The 25,844-nt window shown below is 44.4% G+C and overlaps 1 protein-coding gene and 1 long non-coding RNA gene across 3 annotated transcripts in view; one reads left to right on the top strand and one right to left on the bottom strand.

The window, feature by feature from the left end:
- The window catches only part of LOC143775675 (uncharacterized), a 112,311-nt gene that overhangs the window by 14,174 nt on the left and 72,293 nt on the right, over nt 1–25,844 (bottom strand). Inside the window, exons 1-2 of one of the 2 annotated variants that reach the window (XR_013215685.1) lie at nt 17,866–17,951; nt 13,421–13,495 (exon numbers count right to left, since the gene is read on the bottom strand). The exons of the other annotated variant lie outside the window; for it this stretch is intronic. This is a non-coding gene — a long non-coding RNA (uncharacterized LOC143775675). Of the gene's footprint in view, nt 1–13,420; nt 13,496–17,865; nt 17,952–25,844 lie in introns of those variants that run through there. 2 annotated transcript variants of the gene reach the window in all.
- CSPG4 (chondroitin sulfate proteoglycan 4) overlaps nt 1–25,844 on the top strand; it is a 177,450-nt gene that overhangs the window by 101,484 nt on the left and 50,122 nt on the right. The window lies entirely within an intron of this gene.

The raw sequence follows: 25,844 nt of genomic DNA, 5'->3' as shown, positions 1-25,844 counted from the left end.
GGAACATGCAACCGAAGGCTCTGGTTACAATGATGACCGGCAAGGAAATGACTGGAGAGCAAGGCTAAATAGGAAACTCCCAAACGCTGATGGAAGCAGGTGAACAGAAGCAGCAAAGTGCAAACAAGTCACCAGTACCACCAGCAACCACCAGGGGAGCCCAAAAAGCGGATACACAACAGCAGACTTCTTACTGGCCCTTCTGACTCAAAGACCAGGTGGCAACCTTCCCCCGGTTCTAGTTGACTCACCTGGACCAGGGTGTTTATAGCTTCCAGCTTTTTGCTGGAAGTTGCGGGTGATATTTCTATTTCCAGTTCCCTGTTGCGGTTTGGAGCTATAGCAGTCAGCTATCTTCCTCTCTGGTGTTTGGAGGACATCCGTGTTTCTCTCTAAGTCTACTCAAGCTAAGTGTTCCCCCTTGTTTGTGTATCCCATCTGTCTTTAGTGGTAGTGGGGATTTACTAGCACTCATCCTGTCCTTCCCGATGCAGGGCTTATCACCAGGGTCAGGCAGGGATTAGGTATCCTGCTCGGCGATATGTGCGGAACCTATATAGGGATGATAGGGCAGACAGGGTGACATTAGATCTGTCTAGGGGTCTCCACTCTCCCCTTCCCTAGTATTTGGATCCTTTTTCCTTATTCCTTGTGTTGCACTTAGCCTTTCCTACACGTTGCATGACATAATCACCCTCTGTTAACATTTGAAAAAAAGGACACTTTTTTTGTGTGTGTTTTTTCTGTGTTTTTTTCTCTTTTGCTGGTTCATGGATCCCATTGCTGTGCCAGCAGAACAGCTGCAGAAGCAGAGGTTGTCTGGAGGTTACTGACCTTTATTCTGAGGCCTAGCAGCAATGGCAGCGGCTGCAGGCTCCTATTTTGGGGCACGCTGTGGGTTTTCCAGTCCAGCTTGAACCCAAAATTGCCCTCCCGGACAAGTTTTTTGTATTTAAGGAAGCATGCAAGTTGTACTTTAAACTTCGTCCTTACTCCTCAGGAGATGAGGAGCAACAAGTAGGAATTGTTATGTCACTGTTGCAGGGGGAACCTCAGTACTGGGCTTTTTCTCTGCCACAGCTTTCTATGTGTCTCCAGTCTGTGGAGGAGTTTTTCAGGGCCGTGCCATGATCTATGAGGATCTTGACTGTATTTCCGTGGCTGAATCCAAGCTGCATCGCATTCAGCAAGGGAATTATTATTATTATTATTATTTATTATTAAGGCGCCATTTTTTCCATGGCGCTTTACATGTGAGGAGGGGTGTACATAATAAAAACAAGTACAATAATCTTGAACAAGTCACAACTGGAACAGGAGGAGAGAGGACCCTGCCCGCGAGGGCTCACAATCTACAAGGGATGGGTGAGGATACAGTAGGTGAGGGTAGAGCTGGTCGTGCAGTGGTTTGGTCGATCGGTGGTTACTGCAGGTTATAGGCTTGTCGGAAGAGGTGGGTCTTCAGGTTCTTTTTGAAGGAATCGTTCAGTGGAGACGTATAGCTCTGAATTCCACAGGTGGTCAACTTATACCAAATGGAATGACCTGGCTCTCAGAAACTAATTCCTTCAGGGCCTCACTGAAAGGTTAAAGGAAGCATGAAATTCCTGTGTCACTGGAGGCTGCCATGTCCTTGGCGATTCAGGTTGTCAGACGCCTGCGGGACAGATGGGTAAGACCACCTGCTTCTGAGCCCTCTTTCCGGCACAAGATCCCAGTGTTTGAGGAAAGGTCCGGGGGTGAACCTATACTTGAGCAGTTTTAGGAACCCATGAAGTTAGGTAGTACGTTCACGTCGTATGTTTCCCCCAACATTTGCAAGAAAATGGGTGTATTTTTTTTTTTTTTTGTGGGAAGAAGGGACATTTTATTGGGGCATGTCCTATAATTCCAAAGCAAAATGAGACTTGATTAACCCTTGGGAACCTTACGCTTGATATTCAAGTGGTGTGTTCGTCTTCAACCTGCAATTCTCATCTTATCTATCTTAACAGCAGAGGTGGTGCTAGAGAGCAGGTCTGAAACAATTTCTGTGTTTGTAGACCGTGGAGCTGGAGTCAGTAGGGTGGATGCTGAGTTTGCTAGAACTCATGGTTTTGTCTGCTCTAACTTGGCTAAACCTAATCCTATTTGCGCCATCGACTCAGCACCACTTGCACAGAGAACACTTACACAAATTGTTCATAACATAAGACTGAAGGTGGGGTCTTCGCATTATGAAATAATCCCTTGTTATGTCCTGAAGGGTCTCCACACTCCAATGGTTCTGGGTTTGCCCTGGTTGGTGAAGCATAATCCAACTGTGGATTGGCAATCCAGAGAGATTGTAAAGTGGGGAGATTACTGTCAAGTTAACTGCCAAAACGTTTCCCCTTCTGCTGTATCTACAGGGACCTTTCCGATATTTTTCTCTGGCTTTGAGGACCCTGCTCCAATTTTCAGAACGGGGTAGGCATTTCAGCCTTGTACACTGACCTGGGGGTGAGGTGTTGGAAGCTCAGGGGGATACCCCTGCTTCCTGCCTTTCGGGGAGGTTATTTGTGCCATCTAAATTGTGCTGCAAAGTAATTAGAGAATATCATGACTCTGTACTTGCTGCAACCCAGGTGGTAAGGCAACCGTGGACCTCCTTTCTCGTCATTTTTGGTGGCCGTGGTTGCATCAGGATGTGGTTGAAGAAGTGTTTACCTGCAATGTTTGCGCACGTTCTAAAGTACCTGTCCATCTGATCCTGTTTCACCACTACCTGTTCCTAACCAGGTCAGGAGAGACAGGTATAAACGTATGACTGTCAGTAAAGCATGCCAGGTCAGGACCTGAATGTGGATGATTCTGTGTGGTTGTCTACCAGGAATTTCAGGTTGAGGGTTTCTTCCTGGAAGTTGGGACCTAGATTCATTGGTCCCTATAAGATAACTGCCGTCATTGGTACAGCAGCATTTCGTCTTGCGCTACCACAGGCTTTCAAGATCTACAATGTTTTTCACAGGTCTTTGCTCAAGAGATATGTGGAACCCCTTGAGCCCCCACCCTTACTGCCTCCCCCAATAATGGTTGATGGAAACCTAGAGTTTCAAATTTCGAGGATTGTAGATTATCACCTCCAGCGTCGTTCTCTGCAGTACTTGGTGTACTGGAGGGGTTATGGTCCAGAGGAAAGGATATGGGTTTCTGCATTAGAGGTGAACAACCCTAGGTTGGTTCGTTCATACCACACCTCTTATCCTAGGAAACCTGGTCCTGAGTGTCTGGAGGCCACTCGTAGAAGGGGGATACTGTCACAGGTGTGTCAGAGGTTGCAGACCGTTGCTCTGCATCTGACTGCAGAAGGTCTCAGCAGTTTGCTTTGCAGACTTCTTCCTGGGCCTTCTGACTCTAGGACCCAGTGTTAACCCCGGCTCTAGTTGACACACCTAGACTGGGGTACCCAAGGATGAGCCAGGCTTGTGCAAGTCCACAATTCTCTTCCTGATATCTTGGCTGATTACTTGAGACTTTCCCATGATGCTACACAAAGAAGCGGTGTGTTTCAGGTGTGCATTAAAATACATCCACAGGTGTGTCTCTAATTAAGGCCGGGGTCACACTTGCGAGTGTGATGCAAGAAACTCACACAAGTCTCTTGCATCAATACCCAGCACTGCCGCCAGCACTCGGGACCGGAGCGTGTGGCTGCATGTAGTTCTATGCAGCTGAATGCTCCTTTCCTGAGAGCCGGCGGCAGTGCCAGATATTGATGCGAGAGACTCGTGTGAGTTTCTCGTATCACACTTGCAAGTGTGACCCCTGCCTTACTCTGATGTTGCCAATAATCAGAAGCTTCCAAACACATGACATCATCATATGGGCAGTCCAGAATTATTTAAAGGCATAGTAATCTTATGAATAAGGGTGTTGTATACACCAGAAATGCATCAGGTTTCCTTAGGTTTCATTTTACCATATTTTAATCTATTGTTCAATAAAGAAAGATTTTAATAAATACCAAATAATCAGTCACACTGGCGCTTACCACACGGTAGATTGATTATCCCCAGGAGGGGGAATTAATAGAGAAGGACCATCCCCAGCTGTTGGAATCAAAAACAGGACATGTGCCAATCCTGTAAATGCTTAAAATAAATACCACAATATATGATGCCGCGCTTGGGGGTACTTACCAATCTGTTAGATCAAATCTCTGCAATAAGTATCAGCACTTACCCTGATAGCAGAAGGAGTCCGTCCTTATAACCAGACCGAAGAAATCATCCCTTCTTCATCAGGGTTGTTTACCTTCGAAACGCGTTGGTTACCCTCTCTTGGTCCTAACGCCGCTCCGTAGCTTTGTGACGTCACAATCAAGAAAGTGCGAGCAGGTACCGGCAGCCATCTTTCCTGCTGTAACCAGGGACGCTTTTGGCCGAGGCCTCCTTGGTAATACACAACTGAGGCGCGCGCCCACCGCTCCCCTTACCAGCAAACAGCAAGCCGTGTTCGGCCCCGCACATACCTAGTGCCGCCGAGCCGAATGATTTCTTCGGTCTGGTTATAAGGACAGACTCCTTCTGCTATCAGGGTAAGCGCTTAACACCGCAATTGCCCATATAACTTGCTGAACATTAAGAGGTGTTTTCCAGTGATATTGTTTGGTTAGTACTTGGCACCGGCACGGTTGATACTTATTGCAGGGATTTGATCTAACAGATTGGTAACCTACCCCCTAGCGCAGCATCATATATTGTGGTATTTAAAGAAAGATTTTACTTATATCCTGGAAGGATGTGCCGACACACTTCCTTTTCCTCTATATATTAATCATACATTAAAAGAAATTTGACTTTGCAGAAAGTAATAAAAATGCCTTAAAACATTCTCTCTCTGGCATTTGGCAAATAATAATAATTATGGTAATCCTAATTGACCTAAAATGGGAAAGGCTTATTCTGATTTCGTGTCAGATGTTGAGAAAAACATGCATATGTGTCTTTTTATACAGTGAATGTAAACTTCTGGTTTTGTGTATGTGTGTTTGGTATCTTTCCACTTACTTTGTACTGACCTGAAGAATCATATTGCGCTGTTCTCCATCATTATATGGTAAAATGAATGGTGTCACTCTATAATTGCAACTAGTCTGACAACAAAAAACACAAACCCTCATATGGTTATGTAAAAGGAAAAGTGATGTCTCTTGAAAGAAGTACAGAAAAAAAAACAAAAGAGCTGGAATTAAAAAAAAAAAAATTGCCTAGTGGTGAAAGGGTTAACAAGTGCTTCCTAAAATAGCTTGAAAATAAACCCTTGTAAAAAAAAAAAAATAGTTACTGCGGGATTAAATAAAACAACGACAATATCGGATAAGAATTACTTGTTTCTTTGGAGCCTATGAGGTTAATATTACAGATGTAATAAATAAGAAACAATGAGAAATGTACTTGTTTGCTGCTGGTTTTCACTCTTTCACATGCAAATTGTGAACTTCACATATCAGCATCGGTATTTCCTACTGCAGATTTCACTGCGGCATTTCCACTGCATGAGGTCTGCTGCTGAAACTTACAAGTAATATTCGATCTAAACCCCCAGTGTGTGAATGAATGATGCGGAAATACATCACTGAGCCATGATTGATCCAAAACGGTGAGAATTAGTGACTTTTCCTGTAATACATAAATGTATCCACTAGGTGTCCTCATTGCTCCTATTTTAGAACCTTCTACTAGAACCGTTTCACTAGTCACAATGCTATCCATCCCATCTGTCCCATAGCAACAAGACCAGCTGACAGGTTCACAGCTCACCTATTGGTAGGCAGCATGTAACACTCAAATACATTAGGAGATTGAGTATCAGCAGTTGCTGTCCTAAGGAAAGAAGCATGGTTTGTTTATACACGATCGTGTGGGAGAAACCCTTACCAATGGCAGTTTCCTAAGGCTACTTTCACACATCAGGTTTTTTGCTTCAGGCACAATCCAGCAATTTTTGGAAAAAACTGATCCATTTTTTTTTACGCCGGATCCGTTTTTTCCCATAGGGTCCCTTGCCACTTGCAAGAAAAAAAAACGGTCCGTAATCTGGACCGAAAATATGGATGTAGCGTATGCGATTGTCATGCGAGTGCAATGCGATTTTTAATCGCATCATCCGTTTTTTGTAATCGCATCATCCGTATGACATCCGTATTACTGTCCGATTTTTACACACCGGTGTCCTTTGAAAAGCCGGTAATTCAGCGCGGTGTACAGTAATATCACACTGACAGGTTAGAATAGAGAAGATATATACACATAGAATAGGTATATATACATATATATATATGTCAGTGAGACACCTATATATGTATTTTTATATTTAATGCAGCGCTAGATAACATAAAAGCCGCTAATTCAATTGCCGGCTTTTGCTCTCTCCTTCACAAACCCGACAGGATGTGAGACATGGTTTACATACAGTAAACCATCTCATATCCCTTCTTTTATTACGTATTCCTCTTTACTAATGTAAGAAGTGTTTGTGTGTCAAATTTGGGGCTCTAGCTATTAAATTAAAGGGTTAAATCGCGGAAAAAATTGGCGTGGGCTCCCGCGCAATTTTCTCCGCCAGAGTGGTAAAGCTAGTGACTGAGGGCAGATATTAGTAGCCTAGGGAGGTACCATGGTTATAGGACCCCCCTGGCTAACAACATCTGCCCCCAGCCACCCCAGAAAAGGCACATCTGGAAGATGCGCCTATTCTGGCACTTGGCCTCTCTCTTCCCACTCCCGTGTAGCGGTGGGATATGGGGTAATGAAGGGTTAATGTCACCTTGCTATTGTAAGGTGACATTAAGCCAGATTAATAATGGAGAGGCGTCAATTATGACACCTATCCATTATTAATCCAATAGTACGAAGTGGTTAATAAAACACACACACATTATTACAAAGTCCTTTAATGAAATAAGGGTGTTGTAATATTTTATTATTCTGGTAATCCACCTGAAGACCATCGTCCTGAAGCAAAGTTAAAAAAACAAACAACAATATTCCATGCCTTCCGTCGTTATGTCCCACGATGTAAATCCATCTGAAGGGGTTAAATCATTTTACAGCCAGGAGCTGGGCTAATGCACTCGCTCGTGCCTGTAAAACCCCGGGTACTGAATGGAAAGCAGGGGATTGTCCTGTACTTACCTTGAGTTGCGGTGATGCGCCCTCTGCTGGATGTCCTCATATGAACTCGAGCGTGGGAACTTTTACCAGGCTCCAGTTCATGAGGACATCCAGCAGAGGGCGCATCACCGCAACTCAAGGTAACTACAGGTCACCCTGTATTTCATTCATTCGCCGGGGTTTTACACACAGGAGCACAATTGCATTAGCAAAGCTCCTGGGTGTAAAATGATTTAACCCCTTCAGATGGATTTACATCGTGGGACGTGACTGATCATCGGAAGGTATGGAATATTGCTTATTTTTTATTTTTACTTTGTTACAGAACGAGGGTCTTCAGCTGGATTAAGAGAATAATAAAATATTACAACACCCTGTGTCTTTATTTCATTAAAGGACTTTGTAATAATGTGTGTGTGTTTTATTAACCATTTCGTACTATTGGATTAATAATGGATAGGTGTCATAATTGACGCCTCTCCATTATTAATCTGGCTTAATGTCACCTTACAATAGCAAGGTGACATTAACCCTTCATTACCCCATATCCCACCGCTACACGGGAGTGGGAAGAGAGTGGCCAAGTGCCAGAATAGGCGCATCTTCCAGATGTGCCTTTTCTGGGGTGGCTGGGGGCAGATGTTGTTAGCCAGGGGGGCCAATAACCATGGACCCTCTCTAGGCTATTAATATCTGCCCTCAGTCACTGGCTTTACCACTCTGGCGGAGAAAATTGCACGGGAGCCCACGCCAATTTTTTCTGCGATTTAACCCTTTAATTTCATAGCTAGAGCCCCCAAATTTGACACACAGACACTTCTTACATTAGTGAAGAGGAATATGTAATAACAGAAGGGATATGAGATGGTTTACTGTATGTAAACCATATCTCATATCCTGTCGGGTTTGTGAAGGAGATAGGAAAAGCCGGCAATTGAATTAGCTGCTTTTATGCTATCTAGCGCTGCATTAAATATAAATATACATATATAGGTGTCTCACTGACATATATATATGTATATATACCTATTCTATGTGTATATATCTACTCTATTCTAACCTGTCAGTGTGATTTTACTGTACAAAGCTCTGAATTACCGGCTTTTCAAAGGACACCGGTGCGTAAAAATTGGACAGAACTCGCATGGTGCGAGTGCTGTGCGAGTTTTTTCTCGCACCTATTGACTTGCATTGGCGAGTCTCGCCCGAGAATCGCAGCAATACGCAGCATGCTGCGATTTTTTTACTCAGCCGACCCAGATTTTTCTCAGTCCGATTTTGGCTGAGAAAAAAATCGCAAATGAAAAAACACCTATTAAATAACATTGGTCCGAGTGCAATCCGATTTTTTATCAGATTGCACTCGTCCGTTTTCCTAGCAAATGGAAAGGGGCCCATAGAGTTGTATTAGCGCCGGATTGTGCCTGATGGTCAGACGTTTCATCCGTTTTTTTCCGGATCCGTCCAAATAGTCGTTTCCGGCGGACGGAGAAAAAGTCCACTGCAACGTTTTTTTGTCCGGCGGAAAAAAACGCACAGTGACGGAATCGGCCAAAAACACATGAAACTGAGGTGTGGAACAATGAATACGGCGCCCGGATCCGATTTTCAAAGCATTTTCCATACAAATCATTCATTCTCATATTCTCCCTCTCTCTTGAACCAGGAAGTAAAAAAATCCATGCGCATTACAGAAGACCGGATCCAGCTAAAAAACGGATCCGGTGCATCAGTTTTTCAAAATTTAAGTCGGTTTTTTTAAGATCCGTTTTTTTAAAAGTTAGCCGGATTTAGCCTGAAAACAAAAAACTGATGTGTGAAACTAGCCTAATTCATCATAAACTGCTATGGTATTTCTTCTAGTAAGCAAAACTGGTTGATGGAGCATTAGAGATCAGTAAATATATATATTGGCATCTTATCGATGAGTTCATTATGGTTGGCTGAGGAATGTTCTGCTACTCTGAATACATTTGTGCACATAAATCATCAAGATCCCCTGCTGGCATTTATCTTTACAATTGCCCACCAATGACGTCCCAGATGTGCTCGATGCAAGAGAAGTCCTGAGATGCTGCAGGCCATGGTAGCACAAAAAGGTCACTCAGTCACATAACCAATATACTGTTTGGCGTTTTTATGTTGAAAAACATCTCTTGTGATACTTTGGGAAGATGGCTGTACCAGTGGTTCCATGATTGATCAGTTCTGTAATGCAAGTGAAATTGGATGTCACATACCAAGTCTAAGGCGTCAAACAGTGTCTACACAAACCATAAGATGTTTGTGGAGCGCCCCCAGTAGGGCAATGGGGTACTCGGTAGCGGGTCCTCGGTTCTCAGTGGGGATGTCATGGTGGCTGACCCGGTCCGTGGCCCTAGGGACATCCGTAATTACAGGGGAAGGTCTTTAAAGGGATAGTGTTCGTGACGCCACCTGTGGTATTCGGTCAGGCTGACCGACACTGCTTAGGGGTCCACTGGGGATGATGTGATGGCAGCTAGATGGTGTACCTTCCCACAGGTGAAGTGTGTCCCCAGGGCTTCCCAGAGGTGTAGATGGTGAATGATGTGAAGCGCAGTGAATAACGAGGACACAAGGTTGCAGTCTCTTTACCTTTTACTGAAGACTTCAGCATCCACAGTCCAGGGTACAGACCACAGGGTAGGCAGAGTCTGGCCTTCCTACTAGCGCCTGTGTGTTGTAGGACCTCCCTGCTGAGCTTCTCGGTAAGGTCCTCACAACTCTTGTAGATGTTCTAGATGTTATTTCTTCCTCTCTGTCCCCCAGATGGTATGGATAGGACAAACCCATATGACTGATGGCCTGAGGCTTGTTTATAGGGACCCTAGAGACGCCCCGACCCCCACAATTTGCCACCATGTCTTCTTAGGTATTAAGGTCGGGCAGCCAACTTGGAATTGACTGTCCTGCCGGTCTCTGAAGTAAAGCGTAGAGTCAATTACTCCCTCGGTGTTCCGGACACCGGCTACGCGCCTCAGAAGGAGGCAGCCTATTTCAGGGCAGAACTCCTCCCGGTGATTTCTCCTTGTGCTGTGACTTCATTTCTCACTCACTACAATAGTTCTCTTCGTGTCCTTTCTTAGGATGCTGCCGCACGTGGGGCAGGCGCAGCTCCGTAGCTTTCTGTCTTGCTAGGCCTCTGCCAGGATCCCACCCCTGACAGGGACCCTCTGTCTGCAGCTCTGATGTTCCTCCTTTCCCCCTGTCTGCCTGACAGGTGTTGCCTGGGCAAAGCCCAGCCAGCGTCTCTCTAACTTTCTATCCAGCCCACCAGTTTTACCCTTCTGTGAGGAGTGCCCTAGTAGATAGGAGCAAGGCTCCCCCTGGTGGTCTGGAGTGTGAAGTGTGGTGTATGGTTTGTGATACCTGGTAGGAAGATCTCCTTTATTGCCATCAGATGTAATATCACTCCCCCTGGTGGAAGAACGACATTACTGCAACGACCAGGACTCTGGGGCGCTGCACTTGCACGACATTGACCTTTGATCCAGATGTCCAGCTACAGGTTTTTCCTTTACCTTACGCCTCACTCTGAAAGGCTCTATCATGGTGCAAGATGACAATAGAGTCAGGAATGAAGGTTTATCCTTTTTATCAATGAGTTCTGCTTTTGTCTTGGATGCAATGATCAAAAGAGATTGGTCTAGAGACCTCATGGATAACTACATTAAGAGCCTTTCATAAGGGAATAGGGAACATTACACCATTCCTTCTCTCAGGGCTATAGTGTGGTAGTATATATTAAAGAGTCTGTCCACTACCCTAACTTAGCTACTAGTTTTGCCATAAATGCTTATGGACAATGTCCCTTAATAACTCCATATACCTTTTTCGCCAAGTTTCATGTTGTTTTATGCTTTTTTGCTTTGCTTCCTGTGCTCTGACACCAGGTCTGTTGTCATAGCGATCACATCCTTTTTAGATTCCTCTGCTCCCTTCTTACTACTATTATTATTATTTCCAATTACTCCTTGCGCTGGGCTGCAAGCCAGCAGTGAGCACTAGCCTGTAACTCTGCCTATACTCCCCTCCCTGCATCACACAAACCATTAGCAGATCTCCTATATAGGACACTGCAGGGACTAGAAGTAATGTACAAAACAGCATTACACCAGTATGAGATGCTTTATCAAAAGCTTTGCTGAAGTAAAGGTATACTATATCTACCACATTTCCCTGATCCACCCAGTCAGTGATTTCATCATAGAAAGAAATTAGATTTGTCTGGCATGACTTGTTTGCTACAAACACCCATGCTGGCTCTGGTTAATTACTGTATTCGTATCCAAGTCCATACGTACATGCTGTTTAATAATTTTTTCAAATATTTTTCCTGGTATAGAAGTAAGGTTCACTGGCCTGTCATTTCCTGGCTCTGTCTTCTTCCCTTTTTTGAAGATAGGGACAATATATGTCCTTCACCAATCTTCAGGGACTTCTTCTGTTCTCCAGGATTTTTCAAAGATTCTGAATAGTGGTTCTGTAATTTCCTCTGCTATATCTTTCAGTACCCTAGGATATTATTCATCTGGAGCAGGAGATTTAAATTAATTTTAATTAGCTGTTCCCTCACCATCTCTCTGTTTATAGTGTGGATTCTTTTATTCCTTCGATGGGACCGTGAAGCTCAGTTGATATTACAATTGCTTTCTTAGAGAACACAGATGCAAAATAGGAATTTAAAAGTTCGGCCTTCTCAATATCATTTTGACCACTTCACCTTTTTCATCCTGTAAAAATCCCATAGCATCTTTGACTTTTCTTTTGCTTTCGACATACCCCCAAATTACTTTTTTACTGCTTTTGGTCTTCCTTCATTACTGGCTTTAGCTCTAATAATGCTTCCCCTGCAAAAAGCATTATATTTTCTTTAGATATGCACCACTCTTTCCATTTGATGTACATTTCTTTTTTCCTTTTTAACAAGTGATTAATTTCTGTGTTCATTCACCCTGGTCTCTTTAAATGCTTCCAAGTTTTCCTTCTTTACGGCATTGTCACTGATTGTGTAGTGAGAATTTCATTGCGCAAAATTTCCCATCCTTTAGAACATCCAGCCGTTGTACCTTTCCTACCATCTTTCTGAGTCCATTAAAATTTGCCTTTCTAAAGTCCAACTTTAAAGTCTGAGCCCACTCCGGTCTTCCTCCTCATCTAATCCATAATTTGAGGATAGCATGATCGCTGCCTCCTAAATTCCCAGCCACCTTTACTTCCTCAACCATTTCCACCTTCTTGGTAAGAATTAGGTCTAAAGATTACAGATCCTCTTGTTCTTTCTTCAGCCTTTTGAAAAATAAAGTTGTCAGCAAGAGAAGATGATCATTTTCTGGACCCATTACTTTTATAGCTAGTTATAGTTATAACTGGACTTATCTTTGAAAGAGCTACATGTGCATTTACATAGTTTGGGATGTGAAATCCTGATGACAGATTTTCTTTATAATTCTTTTTTTGTAATGGGTTGTTTCCATCTTCACAAGATATCCTCTTCCATAAGATATGAGATAACTTGAACACTGAGAGGCCAACCTCAGGAGCCCCAACATTCACGCATTCATGAGAATGAGACTTTGTTGGAATGGAGCAATGGGCCTGCATGACTGTCAATGGGACTTCTGGAGGCAGTCCCATAAACAATAATTGTAGCAGTCCGCACGTGTGTAGCCACTCTTCCATTACAATAAGGCATTTTCAAGCGGAAAAATCAGTGAATTCCATCCCAGAGAGATTAAAGTCTTGACTGCCAGAAAAAGCATGTAGAACAATTCTTGGTTGTATTTCATCATTGGTGGGAGGCAAAAAACGCATTATTTGGGTGGGAATTACAGTACGAGAGCATATCTTCTGAATATGGGCTGTGATCTCTAACTAAAAATATCCTCTGACAACAATAGCTGCTAGAGATGGAAAATGTAGCTCGTTTGCATGCAGGTTTGATGTGCAGGACACCTGCCTACCTTTTGTGTGCTCTGGTAGCTGCCATAGAGTTTAGTCTTATACTGGCAAACATATTATTTTATACCCTTTCATTAAACTAGCTTCTTGCATTGTGTTCCTTGCGAAACCTATTGAACTGTAAGGTAAACCATCACATGACGCGCTACATTTCATAAAAACAGGTTCTGTAACTACGGTGGCCATTACCTGAACGGGCTACATGTTATTGCACAATACCTGGAAATCTGCTTATTTCATGTGAATCTTCAATTAGAAAAGACTTTAAGGATTATGGAATATCATTGTTCTTGAATCCCTACCATTATAAGTAGGAGCAATTCTGACAATGAAGGGCAGTGGAGAGGTTAACATTTCTTTGTGCTCACCTGACAACTCTGTCAAAAAAAAATACAGACACACTTTTACCAACATTTATTCAGTACGTTTGTTGCAAACACTAACACAATCACCCTATTGGAATAAATGTGTACCCTTGGTAGATGGTTGTCCTCTGAATGGCCAGCCCCAAACAAGGTGTACATCTGTATGAACCAGGTTGCCTGGACAGTCCAGAAAAATAGGGCACTTTTTTTCCCCGTTTGTAAAAAAAAAAAAAAATTGAAGGCATCCGTGGTTGTTTTTAAGCTGAAAAAACCTATACGGATTACTGTGATCGTAATTATCATCCTTGTACACTTTTATAATGAATGCAGATGATATTTACATATCAGAATTATGGGCTGTAGACAAGCACTTATATTCATAATAATTTATTATGGCTTTCCAATGTGTCCATAAAAAATATTGTCTGTCTGTGATTTTTTGATAAGCTGCCCAGAAAAAATAGAAAGTCAAGTTGACAACACTGGTAGGAACCTAGGTATACCTGGCAGTCAGGGCCGGCGTCAGCACCCGGCGTACCCGGGCAAGTGCCGGGGCCCTGGCGAGATGGGGGGGCCCATTTATGGTAGTAACGGTTGGTACACTCACACACTCCACACAGACACACTTCCGTTATGCGCTCCTGGGGGGGCCCCGCTGACGCTGTTCTGTTGTGTGACACAGTGTGACAGTCTCCCAGCCAGGACTCAGAGGTGCAGCACATCCATCATCTACGCCCCGCTGCGCAACTGCAGGAATACTCACCTCCGGGAGCAGGACCGTCACCATGGATACGCTCGCAGAGTCACTTCCGGGCCGTCTGTCCTGTCACTTCCGGTCGGGTGAGCGCTCAGAGAAGAGATCTGTCGTCCACGTCCTCCACTGTCTGTCCAGGTGTCCAGCGGCAGCGCCAAGCAGAAAGACGAGCAGGAGGCAGCAGGAGCAGCACTGCAGTCAGGTGCACGGACGGTGCGACACGGTCCCTGTCTCGCTGGGAGGGAGAGTGGATTGGTTGTCCCTGGCAGCCAATCATATTTTATTTTATGTCTTCCCAGTCGAGGTTTGACGATGTAAACTGGCACCTGATTGGCTGTTAGCCACTTCTTGTCTCTATGTCTGTGTTAGTACATGTGCTGGGACTTTTAGTTCCCCAGTAGCTTTAGTAAACAAACGTTCCTACTTTTTCAGCCACATGGACACCTATGGAGCTATTGGAGGAATAGATAGTCCCTTGTCAGCGTCGCTCTGTGTTACGTTGTGATGTTATGGCAGTACAGCGCTGCACATGATCGCATTATCACTGAGGCCAGTGATTGGCTGCAGCAGTATTGTTGGTTTTCGCTGCTGCAATGATGTGTGCGGTGGGGTTATTACATGAGTAGGGAGGGTTTTTCTCAATCTGTTTTTTATGTTTTTGCCTAAATTGATTATTTTTTCAAACAGTTAAAGGCAGTAATAAAGAGGGGTCCAACTGGCAGCCTGACTGCTGGTTCCTGCTACCTGAACCAGGGGCTGCACCCATCAGACCCCCAGCTCTGTGATATCTGCCGGGTACCCTGAAATACAGCGGCGTTCCAGAGTGGTCATACATGTGACATGCTGCCTAGCCCAAGAGGCCAGTCCCTAGCGGCTTCTCTAAGCCCTGCTTCCCAGGACTATAAGCCTAGGGGAGTGGGCTCCTGGACTAGTTACCCGTGCGGCCTGTTATACGCCAGCTTTTACATGTATGTTCTCTGTGTCGGGTGAGAGCTCGGAGAAGAGATCTGTCGTCCACGTCCTCCACTGTCCAGGTGTCCAGCGGCAGTGCAGGCGCAGCGCCAAGCAGAAAGACGAGCAGGAGGCAGCAGGAGCAGCACCGCAGTCAGGTGCACGGACGGTGCGACCCGGTCCCTGTCTGTCCCTGTGTCCACAACGGAAGCAAGTAACGGTGAAGTGTGAGTCTTCCCAAGTTCCTGGTGGTCCCAAGGCATTGCGGGGGCGGGGGCGATGCAGCCTGCTGTGAGCCTGGGAGTCACAGTGGATCATCATGCCTGGTCTCTGCTCTGTGCAACTTTTCTCTGTCTGGGACTTGTGCAGTGTGCAACAATATGGTACTTAGCGATGCTGGGACTTGTAGTCCTAGACTGTCTGTATATACAAAATGGCTGGCTGAGTCATATACTACGTACGTGGGCTGTGTTATACTACGTCACGGCCCGGGCCTGTGCTATATACTACGTGGGTGGCTGTGCTATATACTGCGTGGGTGGCTGTGCTATATACTGCGTGGGTGGCTGTGCTATATACTGCATGGGCTGTGTTATATACTGCGTGGGCTGTTATATACTGCGTGGGCTGTGTTATATACTGCGTGCCGGGCTGTGCTATATGCTGCTTGCCGGGCTGTGCTATATGCTGCGTGCCGGGCTGTGCTATATGCTGCGTGCCGGGCTATGCTATACGCTGCGTGCCGGGCTATGTTATACGCTGCGTGCCGGGCTGTGTTATACGCTGCGTGCCGGGCTCTGTTATACGCTGCGTGGGCTGTGCTATATTTCTCTGCTGTATCTGCATCATGAATCGTGGTATGTGTTAAAGAGGGGGCCCACTGAGACTCTTTCGCCCGGGGCCCTCAAAAACCTGGAGCCGGCCCTGGCTGCACATGATCGCATTATCACTGAGGCCAGTGATTGGCTGCAGCGGTATTGTTGGTTTTCGCTGCTGCAATGATGTGTGCGGTGGGGTTATTACATGAGTATGGAGGGTTTTTCTCAATCTGTTTTTTATGTTTTTGCCTAAATTGATTATTTTTTCAAACAGTTAAAGGCAGTAATAAAGAGGGGTCCAACTGGCAGCCTGACTGCTGGTTCCTGCTACCTGAACCAGGGGCTGCACCCATCAGACCCCCAGCTCTGTGATATCTGCCGGGTACCCTGAAATACAGCGGCGTTCCAGAGTGGTCATACATGTGGCATGCTGCCTAGCCCAAGAGGCCAGTCCCTAGCGGCTTCTTTAAGCCCTGCTTCCCAGGACTATAAGCCTAGGGGAGTGGGCTCCTGGACTAGTTACCCGTGCGGCCTGTTATACGCCAGCTTTTACATGTATGTTCTCTGTGTCGGGTGAGAGCTCGGAGAAGAGATCTGTTGTCCACGTCCTCCACCATCCAGGTGTCCAGCGGCAGTGCAGGCGCAGCGCCAAGCAGAAAGACGAGCAGGAGGCAGCAGGAGCAGCACCGCAGTCAGGTGCACGGACGGTGCGACCCGGTCCCTGTCTGTCCCTGTGTCCACAACGGAAGCAAGTAACGGTGAAGTGTGAGTCTTCCCAAGTTCCAAGTTCCTGGTGGTCCCAAGGCATTGCGGGGGCGGGGGCGATGCAGCCTGCTGTGAGCCTGGGAGTCACAGTGGATCATCATGCCTGGTCTCTGCTCTGTGCAACTTTTCTCTGTCTGGGACTTGTGCAGTGTGCAACAATATGGTATGTTAGCGATGCTGGGACTTGTAGTCCTAGACTGTCTGTATATACAAAATGGCTGGCTGAGTCATATACTACGTACGTGGGCTGTGTTATACTACGTCATGGCCCGGGCCTGTGCTATATACTACGTGGGTGGCTGTGCTATATACTGCGTGGGTGGCTGTGCTATATACTGTGTGGGTGGCTGTGCTATATACTGCGTGGGCTGTTATATACTGCGTGGGCTGTGTTATATACTGCATGCCGGGCTGTGCTATACGCTGCGTGCCGGGCTGTGTTATACGCTGCGTGGGCTGTGCTATATTTCTCTGCTGTATCTGCATCATGAATCATGGTATGTGTTAAAGAGGGGGCCCAGTGAGACTCTTTCGCCCGGGGCCCTCAAAAACCTGGAGCCGGCCCTGCTGGCAGTGTTCAAAACCACTGTCCCGTACATTAATGTGTCTTTAAGGTCAGGTTCAGATGGACATATTTCATGGTCCGTAACAATATCACAATGTTTATGAAGCTGTAAATATAGGTCTTGAGACCAGTATCTGTATAGTATACAGTGTATACAAACAGTGAAACACAACCATCTTCACTCAAGCTAAAGAGTAAGACCACGTTCACACGTTCAGTATTTGGTCAGTATTTTACCTCAGTATCTGTAAGCCAAAACCAGGAGTGCAACAATCAGAGGAAAAGTCTAATAGAAACACGTCACCACTTCAGTATTTGTAAGCTAAAACCAGGAGTGGGTGATAAATACAGAAGTGAAATACTGACCAAATACTGAAGGTGTGAACGTGGCCTAATGGTCATTTCAAGAGATCTTGCAGCAAAATGCCTGTGTCTGCCCCCGACCCTCTTCATAGAATTTTATGAGCAGTAACTACCATCTCCTATCTCAGGGATGGGGAAGTCGGTCTTCACTGAATACATATTTTACCTGGGAATTGATAATTTTGATAATGACTGATCAATCCAGGAGAACAAAGCAGATTTCTCTGACAAGCTATATTGCAAAGTTTCTTACTTTCATATGCTCTATTGATTTAAGAAAAAAAAAGGATGATTACTCGTTTTAGTACAGTTATATACTGTATATTATGCATAAGAAAATTACAAAATGTTTTTTTTTTGGTTTGCTTTTTTAGCACAGCCGCCATCCATATCAATATTTACATGTATACAATTATATATGACACTATTCAATACAGATAGGGTGTGGAAATAGATGTGGGCTGTGGTTTGGATCTTCCCAAACCCTCATATTAAGGGTAAACATACAAATGCAAGGTTATTTGTTGAATGATGAAACTAATGCTGTGTATAACGTGTACTAGTACGGCGCATGTCGTGTCTCCCCCTTTGATGTGAGCTCTGTCGCTGAGCCCACATCAAAGTCGCGATATGTCAGCTGTTTTGTACAGCTGACATGTGCGAGCAATAGCGGCAGGTGGAATCACAATCCACCCGCCGCTATTAACTAGTTAAATGCCGCTGTCAAACGCTGACAGCGGCATTTAACTACCGCTTCCGGCCATCGGGCTGGAAATGCGCACATCGCCAACCCCCGTCATGTGATCGGGGGTCAGCGATGCGTCAGCATGACAACCTGAGGTCTCCTTGAGACCTCTATGGTTGTTGATGCCAGCTTGCTGTGAGCACCACCCTGTGGCCTCAGTGCCTCATATGCAGTGATGTTGAAACCTTAGGTCAGAGTCACACTAAACATATGAAAAATCATTCCGTGTCTCCCTGCCGAGAGGTACAAGTGTCATGCGAGTACAATCCGATTTTTTACACCTACCATCTGATTTACATCCGAATGCAGTGTGATTGCTATCCAATTGCAATGCGAGTTTAAAGGGAACCTGTCACCCCCAAAATCGATGGTGAGGTAAGCTCACCGTCATCAGGGGCTTATCTACAGCATTCTGTAATGCTGTAGATAAGCCCCCGATGTTACCTAAAAGAGGAGAAAAAGATGTTAGATTATACTCACCCAGGGGCGGTCCCGCTGTGGTCCGGGTCCGATGGGTGTCTCAGGTCCGGTTGGCGCCTCCTATCTTCATTCCATGACATCCTCTTCTGGTCTCCATGCCGCGGCTGCGGCGCAGGCATACTTTGTCTGCCCTGTTGAGGGCAGAGCAAAGTACTGCAGTGCGCAGGCGCCAGGACAGGTCAGAGAGGCGTGAAGACCAGAAGAGGATGTCATGGAATGAAGATGGGAGGCTCCGGACGGGACCTGAGACACCCATCGGACCGCAGCGGGACCGCCCCTGGGTGAGTATAATCTAACGTCTTTTTCTCCTCTTTCAGGTAACATCGGGGGCTTATCTACAGCATTACAGAATGCTGTAGATAAACCCCTGATGATGGTGAGCTTACCTTACCATCGATTTTGGGGGTGACAGGTTCCCTCTAACATGAGCTTTTACATACAGCAATTCTCTATCATTTACACATCATTTTCAAAGGAAATATTCGTATAGACATATATACAGTATATAGTATATACACAGTATATATATATATATTTATATTAAATAGACTAAAAAGAACACAGCAGCACATGTGCATGAATCTAGGCCAAACATTCAATATAGATTATACTTGTCAAAAATATTTTTTCACAGACTTTTTCAAAACATTTTTTTTTTCATAAAACTTACAGTAATAGATGAAAATCTATTTTTTTTTAGGGAATTTTTTTTAGGGAACTGCAAGATTCAGGCCTCTGCTAAAAAGCTGAAGGCGAAGTAGAATTTAAGCTTTCATCACAACAACGACCTTAAGCATGCCTCCACATCAACAATAGAATAGCTTTGCCAGAGGATCATACTTTTGCACTGGCCAAACCAGAGCCCAGACCTGGATACAATTAAAAATCTGTAGTTTGACATGTGGAAGACTGTACACAGGACATGTCCTCTCAATCTGGCAGACTTGGAGCATTAGGCCGGGGTCACACTTGCAAGTGCAATGCGAGAAACTCGCACGAGTCTTTCGCATCAATAACAGGCACTGCCCCCGGCACTCGAGACCACAGCATGGCATTACAAGATCTATTGTTTAAATGATAAATAAAAACGCAACACAAACTTTATTTGAGTGGAAGAAAAATGGCCGTGATGTTTATTTAGGGTTAAACCAGTTAACAACAGATTAAATAATGTAATCATAACTTCCATATTTCCAGATAAACACCAAATCCAATCCGCCCATACCAATGGGCGATTTTCCCAAAAGCCAAGCCTCAAAGAGGCGAGGCCCCCCCATAACCACACAGCCACTTTTCGACCATTGTTTGCAAATCTAAATTAAAAATATCCAGTCCAATATCTGATAAATGGACCAAATCATTCCGAAACAGCCCTGGCAAAAACCCTTCTAATTCCACATGACGAAAAGAAAAACCGCCGATTAATGGCAAAAATTTGCTCATACTCTTATTAATTCTTTTACGGATCTTATCTAAAAATAAAAACTTAGCATCTGACCACAAAAACCTGGGGACAGTTTCAGAGAAAACAAAGCCCACTGACGGAAAGGCCTGTCTAAGGCTGCAAATATCAGATCTCATAAAAGCTAGTAAATCTAAAGTTCTCATTTTGCCCAGATCGTTACCAGACAGATGAAAAATCACTAAATCCGGAAAAGGAAAAATTTTAGCACATTTTCTAAACTCAAAACAAAAATTCGACCACTTCATGCCCCGCACACTGTGCCAGAAGATCTGAACTTGAGAAGAATTAAATGATAAATTCTCAGTATAAACTCTCTGCCTGGCCCTCTTCTCTGCCCAAAATATGTACGAGTGTCCAATAATCCAGACTATGAATGGACCTGAAAAATAAATAGATAATTAGTAATCGTAAAGTTCGTGGCGAACGTACAATTTGAATCTATTAGATTCCCATCTACCCAACTTCTGTATCGAAGCATCCTCTAAGCCTGATCTAGATGCTTCGGTAGCAGCTCCTATACGGAAAGAATGGGAAGTGATCCTAAGGTGTTGGTAATTCAAAGAACATAAACATTTTTTCAAAACTGCATTGAATTGAAATATAGTCACAGGTAAACCGTCCAAATGAATAAATAAAGGGCCTGAAAAATCTGGCCTAATAAGAAGCCAACGCATTAAACTAGCTACTGGGCATATTAGCGGCTCAGAAAAAGAGTTAATAGTTAGCCTAGCTCCTCTACCCATCTGGTCTGTTTTTGATTTTCTAATAAATAAAACTACTTGAGAATGATGAATTCTGGCATCAGAAATGAACAGACCAGAAGGTTCGGATTTCTTAGCTGAGACGACCTCGCCAACACGCAAGGCACCGAAAAATGTGAGTGTGAATATTGAATAAAATAAACAACTCTCCTCACTAGAACTGCAAACATCAGGGAGTGCCAAGCAAATTTCTTTCAAAAGCTGAAAAGAGATCGGGCGTCTTGAATCAGATTTGAAGTTAGATCTCCTCAAGCCTTTCAAAAATTGCTTTAGGGGGAAAAAACTAGTTAACGGGGGGTTACCCCTTAATTTTAGAAAAAATGATACCCCCGCGATGGATTTGGCTATAGCCGAGTGGGAGAGGCCTGATTCAGACAGAGATACTGCAAACTGTAGGCCTGATAAAGCGTTTGATATATTACAATTTAAATTATGAAGGGCACAGAAATTCACCCATTTATGCCACGCAGCCGAATAGTCGGCCCATGATCTAACGGAGAGGGAATTCCTAATACACTGAGGAATCAAATCGAAATCAGCTCCCAAATTGACTGCGGGCAAGGAGTTGGTTCGGAATCCGCGTTGGGTACCTGTAAGCAAAAAATTGACCACTCATGTCTGCACAGTGAACCCACCGCTGAGGCCCAAGCACTCACACCTTGTTTAGCTTTGATCCAAATATTAAATTTAAGGCATGTCAAAACTAATTGTCTTAAAATCAGAGAAGCACATTTATTTTTAGAGGACAGGGTGTTTATGGAGAGAAGTACCCCTTGATTTAATGAAAAAATGATAATTCTGGAGTTCTGAATCAAAGAGCCCCATAAATAGAGCCCTAAAAAAATTGCAAAGAGTTCCAGGACCATCTCATTACTTGTGATACGAGAATCCAACCAATGAGATGGCCACTGAACATAACACCAATGATGTGACAAGAGAACGCCACAGCCGGAAGTGGAATTCACTGAAACAGAGAAAGGGATTGAATCAGCAGAAATAAAAGCAGTTTGCCAGCAAGACCTTCCATTAAAATCTGAAAGAAATTCTAGCCAAATTTTAACATCCTCTTTCATTTCTGAAGAAATTCTGATATGAGAAGTAGGAGACGTTAATCCTTTAGTAGCATCGTAAAGCCGTCTCGAAAAAACTCTCCCGATTGGAATAACACGCAAAGCAAAATTTAGTAGGCCGAGTAAAGATTGAAGATCCTTTAGGATCACTTTCTTTTTGATAAGACAATTATGTAGAGCATTGGATAATTTAACAATTTTGTCAGACGGGAGACTGGATTCCATTTTAACCGAGTCTAACGTAACGCCTAAAAATTCGATAGAATTACAAGGAAAAACTGTTTTCTCATGGGCAATGGGAACGCCAAAATACTCGCACATTTTGAGAAAACTGTTAAGTGTATCTAAACAAATTGAGGATTCAGGGGGGCCTACAAACAAAAAATCGTCCAAATAATGCAAAATATTGACATTGGGCGAATTGGATTCTAGTATCCAATGCAAAAATGTTGAGAAGCTCTCGAAGTAAAAACAAGAAAGGGAAAAGCCCATAGGAAGGCATTTGTCAAAGAAAAATTGGTTTTCAAAATAAAAGCCTAATGAATTAAAACCGTTAGGATCTACAGATAATAGCCGAAACGCTGACTTAATGTCCGATTTGGACATAAGAGCATGTTTACCCATAGTCCTAAGCATGTCTATGGCCAAGTCAAATGATGAGTAGTTAACAGAACAGACATCTTTATCTACCTCATCATTCAAAGATGAACCGGTGGGGTACGATAGGTGGTGGATCAAGCGGAAAGATCCCGTATCTTTCTTGGGTACTAAACCTAAGGGAGAAATACGAAAGTTGGAAAAAGGAGGGGAAGTAAAAGGACCTGCGACCCTCCCAAGCTCCAGTTCGCTAAAAATTTTCTCTCTAGCTATTACAGGATTAAGCGTCAGAGAGGGGAGATTCCTTATCAATTTACAACCGGTCCCTTTAAATGAAGGCACAAAAAAAACCTTTAGCAAACCCGTTAAAAATTAAATCACTGCTCGGAAGATCTGGGTACTTGTTTAACCAGTACACCAGTCTTTCCAGCTTCACTGGAGTCGAGGCCTTTTGCATTACTGTCCTTGGAAAGTGCTTGCTGAGCGGACTGCTTTTTAAAGCATCGTGACATAGAGTGTGCATTTCCGCAAAATGAACACTCATGTCGAAATCTGCAGTTAGTGTTCCACTTACAGACAGAATCATTGAATGCAAAACAGACACCCCTCTTAGGGAGGACTGATGACGCCTGTTTGGCAGCAGATTGTCTCTGAGGCAGCATCAGATTAATCCAAAGCCCCACATCCTTAATACCCCAGGAGAGGTCAGGATGAACAGCTAATTTTTGCCTAAAGGATTCATCATAAGTAAGCCAGGCAAAACCGCCAAAGTTGCGGTATGCCTCCAAAATTATGTCAATATGCTGAAATAATTTACTACATAAATTGGGTGATTTCTCGCCCAGGACCGCCGAATAGATTGAAAAGGCCTGTATCCAATTGTTGAAAGATCTGATGTGACCACGTTTAACGTCATCTGAATCAGATCTATCATCGCGCCTCTCCAACCTACCCGGCTGATCCCTGCGAGGAAGCAGAGAAAATAAATCAATATATTGGTTACTCCAAATCAACTCCTTTGTTGCAGAGCTGAGATGAAAACCAAGGGGAGAAAGCTCACAAGTAAGAGCTTCCTTAAAATGAATCTGGGGAATTGGAGTGGAGGATGTGGAAATTCCAGGACTGCTGTCAAAACTGACAGCTGTGGGAGAAGGAGATTTAAAAACTTCCCCCAGAGTCTCTGAAACCACATCCTTGATCATACTTTTAAAATCAGAGTGCGAGACAGACAGGGGCACATGAATGTTCTCACCCCTGCTGATGGCATCGCTGCTGCGTCCTGAAGAGTTGCCAGCACTCCAGCCCTCCATGTTGGGCGAGCGCCGGTGCGAATCAGCTGAAGCTGACCTGAGGGAGTCCTCACGCTGCGGTAGCACGCGGTCTAGTGCAGGAGCCGGGGTGCTGGAGGAGGCCGCAGCCATCGCCGACAGGGCGCCTGACAGAGGGGTTTCCGCAGCGCTTGTACGGCTGCATCTTACCCCTGTGCTGCCAGCGCTCGCTGATGACGCGGCCGATGACGTCTGAGGACGCTGTGGGAGATCTCGCGCTGGGCTGCGAGATCTCCTGGCTGCAGCGCCGCGCGGCTTCCTGGATGGCGCTTGAGAGCGGCGTCTAGGTCTCTGTGTCGGGCGCGGTCCTTCCTGCGGTGTCGGCAGCGCTGGAGAGGCCGGAGTTCCGCTGACAGACGGCGGCTCTGCAGATTCTTGACGCGAGGACTCAGCCTGGGATGCCGGTAAGGGAGGGGGGGAGACGGCTTCGGAAGCTACCTCATAAGGTTCTATAGCGAGGCAGCTCCTTAGCCAGTCAACCCCGCCCTCAGCGCCGGCTCTGGAGATCAGCTGCCGCAGCAAATCTTCCATCTTGAAAAAGGTCTCTTCTTTTCTTCACCGCTCCAGCGGAATGAGGTTCCCTGGTAAAAGCTGGCCAATATATAGGAAATTAAATCTGCCCAACAACGATAACCACCAATAAAAACCGTTAAAATGGGAGCCAAAAAGCGCCAGTTACAGCCAGTGCTTCTAAAAATAGCACACTACGGACATTTAATGTGACCTTAGCTTGAACCCAAAATTAAAGCCCAAGGAGCATATGTGATGAAATAAAATTCCAAAGATCTGTAATGCCATGAGACCCCCCCTTTATTTCATTTTTAGACGGGGGGGGGCTAGCATTCTGCTGCATAGAAATACATGCAGCCACCCACTCCGCTCCCGAGTGCCGGTGGCTATGCCAGGTATTGATGCGCGAGATTAGTGCGAGTTTCTCGCATTGCACACGCAAGTGTGACCCCGGCCTAAGGAAGAGTAGGCAAAGATTGCCAGTTCTAGATGTTCCATGTTGATAGACTCCTACTCAAAAAGACTAAATGCTGCATTGAATGCAAAGCATACTTCAACAAAATATTAGTTTAAAGGTGTTTATATTTATGAAACCATGTTATTTTAGTTCTTTATTTCTCTTTTCCCACCTAAAAAGATTTAATTTTGTTTTTCAATTGAATTGTACAGATTATGACATTAAAAGGTGGAAAAAGTTTTGAAATGGTACTTCTGGATTAAGAACAGTTCAGTTCGAAATGCGTAAGTTTATCAAGGGCTAATTTGCATGTTGCCCCACATAATGTGTTAATAAACTTTTGGACTTTTATCCTAACATATTACATTTCAAACTGAACCATTCTTAGTCCTGATTGCTCAACAATGGTTACATTTGAAACACTTAGGTTTACCAAGGATTGATATGTTGTCATGTCACATGTTGTCCTTTATATTTTGTTAATAAACTTTTGGACTTTTATCCTAATGTTGCTGTGAAGATGGGTTTTTTGGCCATTTTTATTGGTGATGTCACAACATGCTACTGTTACGTCCAGGCATTCACAGTATCATGGTATGGTTAGTAATCTATTTTTGTCAGCAATTTCTTTATTACGCCAATCCACTTATCTGCACCTCAAAAACATTTCTAGAATTCGACCTTTTCTTACTTTCAACTCTGCAAAAACTCTTACTGTTTCACTTATTCATT

Source organism: Ranitomeya variabilis, chromosome 5, assembly GCF_051348905.1.
Source record: "Ranitomeya variabilis isolate aRanVar5 chromosome 5, aRanVar5.hap1, whole genome shotgun sequence".
NCBI classification, from domain to species: Eukaryota; Metazoa; Chordata; class Amphibia; order Anura; family Dendrobatidae; genus Ranitomeya; species Ranitomeya variabilis.
The sequence above is the reverse complement of the archived record's forward strand: the minus strand, read 5'-3'. Positions and strand labels throughout refer to the sequence as shown.